Consider the following 6,297-nt stretch of genomic DNA (forward strand, 5'->3'; position numbering starts at 1 on the left):
ATCCAAATGGTAAATGGTTGGTACATATGCAGCACTTTTTTCAAGTCAGAGGACTTGACCAAAGTGCTTTACACTACATTTAGTCTTCACACAATGATTGTGGTAAGCTACATTGTTGCCACAGCTGCCCTGGGACTCACTAACAAAAGTGAGGCTGCCGTACACTGGTGCCACCAGTCCCTCTGTGCACCATCAGTAGATAATACGGGTCTTGCCCAAGGACACTGAAAGCCGGAATCTACAACCCTTTGGTTGCAGAGCAAACTCCTTCATACATCACATACTGAAATAGTATTTCAGTATGTGAAATATCACATACTGAAAAGACAGCAGGCTCTTGGGGCTGCCTCAGCCACATGGGTTAGTCTGACATTCTTCACTGCAGTACTTTACAAGTTCTACACTGTGTGTTTCTGGATTAACCTATATGGGGATGAACCTGCCTGGTTAAACTTGCAAATCAGAGTTTATACTTTGTATTTTCACCAAAATGGATGTGTTTTAATTTATCACCCATATCTTTCTTCCTTTCAGAGTCATGACACTCCCATCAGATTGCTCCATAGGTCCAACCAAACCTTTGTCTGAACCTCGGCCCTTGCAGAGTTGCAGAGAATCATAAGAGTTCTGGCTGACCCCAATCATTTTAACAAGATGGAATTGCTATGACTTCATTAGATCGGATGTTTCGTTGGATCAGACAGAAGATTTAGTCCGGCGTGTTTTCGACCTTTATAGGGGAGAGGTTATGTTATTATTTTCTAAACCTCCTCACTGCTCCTCTGGCAGGTCCTCTGGATCAGTTGTCTGGACACTTTAATAATCCAGTATCATCACCCGGCTTCCTGTCTGCTCTCCGGTGTCATTTCCAACTTCTCCTGGAAAGCAAGACACGATTCATCCTCACCCTTAGCACCAGAACCTGCCAAACATAGGTATACACCTCCTCCGTGGAAAGCAAAATTTCCTCACCTTCTCCATATTTATCATCAGCTTTCAGACACCTTTTCTTCAGTAAAAATAAATAAATAAAATCCACCTTTAATTTTGGCATCAGTCGTTGCATGTATGAGGGTCTAACAAATATTATTTTATAAAAACAATACAAAAACTGCACAATTTTGAAAAAAAAAAAAAATCAAAAAAGGGAAGGATCAATGAAGAAGAAGACTGAAGGATTCTTTTAAGAAGCTAATAGCAAACCTGGATGAGCCTTTCAGACAAAACAGGTACGTTTCTTCAAGTGACTACTTTTTTTTCTGTCTGGATTTAGACTGAAAAATAAAAACCTTTAATTCTAAAAAATAAAATAAATATGACTAAAATCTGAAGAAGTTACAGTCTGATGAATCAAAGTTGAGATAATAACCCACAGCTTCCTAATGTAGTGATGGCACAAAACCACTGTGCAAAAAAAGTGCAAAATAATCTCTCATAGAGGAACATGGAAGGGCAGAAACCTGCTTTGTGTTCACTCTGCTTTAGATGAAATTTTGAGCTCTGAACAAAACCTTTCACATATTTGCTAGACAATGGAAGAGATCCATGAGTCAAAGCATAAATTGAAACCAAGAATTACTCTGAAAGAGGAAGATGGAAGCACCTAAGGCTTTTTCCATAGCTATGTAAATCTCTGTGAAAGTTACGACGGAGTATTAGGGCCACACATGAAGAGAAAAAATATTTTTGCCATGACGAGATTAAACTCGACATGTCGACTTTAAAGTCGACATGTCGACATTAAACTCAACATTTCCAGAATAAAGTTGAAATGTCATGTTGAGTTTAATCTCGACGTGTCGACTTTAAACTCGCCATTTCGAGAATAAATCGTTACATTATTATTGGTAGGCCACCGCTTCCTGTGATGATTATACAGTTGCAGCACGTCAAAGACTACCTTCACTCTTAAAACGCAGACTGCAGCTGTGGAGCGCGGTTGCTCTTTTCTCCAAACTTTGGAATGTCGAGATTAAAGTCGCCACGATATATCAACTTTGTTCTCGAAATTGTTAGTTTAAAGTCGACAGGGCGAGTTTAAAGTCGACACGTCGAGATTAAACTCAACATGACATTTCAACTTTATTCTCGAAATGTTGAGCTTAATCTCGACATGTCGACTTTAAAGTCGACATGTCGAGTTTAATCTCGTCATGGCAAAAATATTTTTTCTCTTCATGTGTGGCCCTAATACTCCGTCGTAGAAAGTCTACGGGGTGATAGGAAGACTATTATTAAGTTATATCAGCAGATTCTCATAGATTCTGAGAGCTTTGTGGGTTAGACTGGCAAACTGTGGACTACTAAATATGTGTGATTTCATATATTTCTAACAAACGCAAGAACAAAAATGTCCTTTATTAAATTGAAGGGTTCTTGAGCAAACTAATTAATTGTGTTTTCTCCCTTTAAGAGTTTCGTTTCAGATTATGTGACAATCCTGATGATTTACTGTGTACTTGATTGATGTTTCTAATGAGTTCAATGATTTTATTGAATTTCTTCTGATGTTTGTGTGATATTAAGCTGTTTAAATTGCCTGAAATCCACTGAAATCTGATATCCAAATACATTATTACTTACATTACCACATAAAACTGATTCCACATGGACTCATTGTTTTGTGTCTTAAAATCATCATGACAAATGGTTACAAAAGGTTGAACACGTATTCTACCCACTCTACCTTTTCACTGGATTAAAAGTTGCTAATTATCGGAACACATTCTTATAGTACGACGGAGTATTAGGGTCAGGCTAGAATTTGTTTTTTTCCATTTCAAGAATAAAGTCGTAACATTGCGAGAATAGTCATAAAATTACGAGAATAAAGTCATAATATTAAGAGAATGAAGTCCTAAAATTATGAGAAACAAGTTGTATTCTATGACAAATCTTACAAGAAGCTCTGTCTTCCCTAAAATGAGGAATGTTGAGCATCATTTGAAGTTATACTTTTGCTCTGGTTTCACAAATAAGGAAATATTTTATCACACCAGCATCAAACTGGGCAGTAGGTCAAAGTGGACTCAAGTTGCTGTTTGGTGGCGCTGGTCGACCGTCATATGCTGGTCGGAGCTCCAAGTTTTCTTTCTGAAACGGGTTGTTGTATGATGGCTTTGTTCTCGTAATGTTACAAATTTATTCTTGTAATATTATAACTTTATTCTCATAATGTTACGACTTTTTCTCAGAATCCAAAAAATGTAAAAAACCTCTAGCCTGGCCTGTTGTATTATAGGAGGTAAGTGTGATTGGATATTCTAGAGTCTAGCTCCGCCTTTCAGCAAAGCTGTCTAGAGAACATCAAAACTGTTCAGTCCCTTGTTGGTATTAAAAACCCCTGGCTTTAAAAGTTTCTCCATTTCTCAGTGTTTTGTTTAGAGGTATAGTGGAGGATTTTATCTGCCCTCTCCACACATGCAGAAATCCTCTACCCGCTCCTGAGAGGGAACGCCTATTAAATCCCTGTGAGAGCGTGCACAAGCACATTTCTCCTCATGCACGCTGTTTAAAAGCTGCTGTTTGCATTACTCATACAAGCTTAATTTCCAAAAGAAGATATGTAATTTTTCCACTATGTCAGACTCACCACTGTTAAGTAAAAATGAGGACGAACATGTAGGACGGCCTTACGAAAACATATCAGCAGAATGAGTTACAATTAGGATGACCACTTATTTTGATGATCCACCCGGAAAAAAGAACATCCTCCTCTGTACATTCGAGCTATCAGGGTCTAGATAAGCTTATTAAAAAAGAATGTTTAGAATGTTTAAATTATATCACTCTCTATAATCCTGCCTCTCTTTGCTACTGAGCTATGCTTCAACCTCACCACCCCTTAAATCGATATATTACAAAGTGGTTAGAGGAAGTGTAAAAAAGTGATGTGATTGGAGTTTACTTATTTTCTAAATCACTAAGTTCTCCTTAAACAAACAGAGGTTTCAGAATTCCTTTACTTAAATAAATGTACAGATACTTGCTTTGAAAAAAACAAACAAAAAAACAACGGGTAAAAGTAAAGCTCTGAACCGTTTTACTTGAAAATAAAGCAAAAAGTCCAGACTCTGTACTGTACTTAAGTACAAAAGTTAGTTTTTGCTTTAAATGATGCAAAATGACCTTTAACAAATAATCTTAAAAAAACTGTTAAATGCACAAACAAACTACTTTTCTATTTTGCTCACTAGGTTGGTAGAGAGAACATACAAAAATAATGACTCAGTCAAGTTTTGCTCTAAATTAAAACTTTAGACGGAATAATATAGGATAAAAACAGAACAGAAGTCCTATATGCAGATACCTGCCTTTAGAGCTCTAGTATTAGCAGCATAAAAGTTGCAAATGATATTTAAATTTAAATAGAAACTAGAAAAAGCTGTTTCAGAGAAACAGCAAAGTGGGAATGCTTTTTTCTGCTGAATGAAAAAAGAAAAATTAGCTAAAGAAACTGCATAAATGAAAAGAAGCAGAAATTAGCTGAAGAATATATGAAAATGTGATAGGAAGTATTCAGAAACTTCAAACAGCAGAAAACAGTGGAATAATCTGAAGACTTTGAAGGGTAGAATCATTTGGCAGAATAATGGCAGAAACACACTCATCTTAAAAGCAAAACATTGAATGGAAATGTTAGAGCTTCATTAAGAAATGTGTGTTGTCAACAGGCCTTGGTAGAATAATTTGAAGAAATTGGTTGAGATTGGGTCATAGCTATGAACCATACGGCACAATGAATGAGTGTGCATAAGCAAGAAGCTTTTATTTAGTAAAGTCCATCCATCCATCCATCCATCCATCCATCCAATCATCTTCTTCTGCTTATTCGGGGTCAGGTCGTGGGGGTAGCAGCTTCAGTAGGGAGTCCCAGACGTCCCTCTCTCCATCCACTTGGGCCATTTCCTCCGGAGGAATCCCAAGGTGCTCCCAGGCCAGCTGAGAAACATAGTCCCTCCAGTGCGTCCTGGGTCTCCCCCTGGCCCCCCTCTCGGTGGGACATGCCTAGAACACCTCACCAAGGAGATGTCCAGGAGGCATCCTAATCAGATGCCCGAGCCCCCTCAACTAGCTCCTCTTGATTTGGAGGAGTAGCGGCTCAACTCTGAGTCCTCCCCGGATGACTGAGCTCCTCACCCTATCTCTAAGGCAGAGCCCAGACACACCACCGAGAAAACTTATTTCAGCCGCTCGTATCTGAGACCTCATTCTATTGGTCATGACCCAAAGCTCATGACCATAGATGAGGGTAGGAATGTAGATCGACTGGTAAATCGAAAGCTTTGCTTTTCTGCTCAGCTCTTACTTAACCACCATAGACCGGTACAGCGCACGCTTCACAGCAGACGCAGCACCAATCTGCCTGTCGATATCCCGCTCCATCTTCCCCTCATTTGTGAACAAGACTCCAAGATACTTAAACTCCTCGACTAGGGGCAGTACATTCTCCCCAACTTGGAGAGGGCACTCTATCCTTTTCCGGCTCATGACCATGGTCTCGGATTTGGAGGCACTGATCCTAAGGCCACCAAAACAGATCCTCTCAATACCTTGGCTGCGCCTAGAAATTCTGTCCATAAAAGTTATGAACAGAAACGAGTCTGACTTACTGCCGGCAATGCGGACAAGGCTCTGAGACCGATCATACAGAGACCTAACAGCCTCTATTAAAGGGCCTGGTACTCCATACTCACAGAGTACCCCCCCAAAGGACCCCCCGAGAGACACGGTCGAATGCTTTCTCCAGATCCACAAAACACATGTAGACTGGTTGGGCAAACTCCCAAGTACCTTCCAGAATCCCGCTGAGGGTGTAGAGCTGATCCAGTGTTTCACGGCCAGGACGGAAACCACACTGCCCCTCCTGAATCTGAGATTTGACTATCGGACAGACCCTCCTTTCCAGAATCCCGGAATAGACCTTACCAGGCAGGCTTAAGAGTGTGATTCCTCTGTAGTTGGAACACACCCACCGGTCCCCTTTTTTAAATAGAGGGACCACCACCCCAGTCTGCCAGTGCAAGGGAAGTGCCCCTGATGTCCATGCAATGTTGAAGAGCTGCATTAACTAACACAACCCCACAACATCCAGAGCCCTAAGGTACTCATCCACCCCTAAAGCTTTGCCTCCGAGGAGCTTTTTAACCACTTCAGTGACTTCAGCAACAGAGATGGGAGGACCCAAGCAAGGGGCCCCAGCCTCCGCTTCCTCAATGGAAGACGTGGGGTTGGTGGGATTAAGGAGGTCTTCGAAGTACTCCGCCCACCGGCATAAGACATCCCAAGTCGAGGTCA

Source organism: Cyprinodon variegatus, unplaced genomic scaffold, assembly GCF_000732505.1.
Source record: "Cyprinodon variegatus isolate N-32 unplaced genomic scaffold, C_variegatus-1.0 Scaffold686, whole genome shotgun sequence".
NCBI lineage: Eukaryota > Metazoa > Chordata > Actinopteri > Cyprinodontiformes > Cyprinodontidae > Cyprinodon > Cyprinodon variegatus.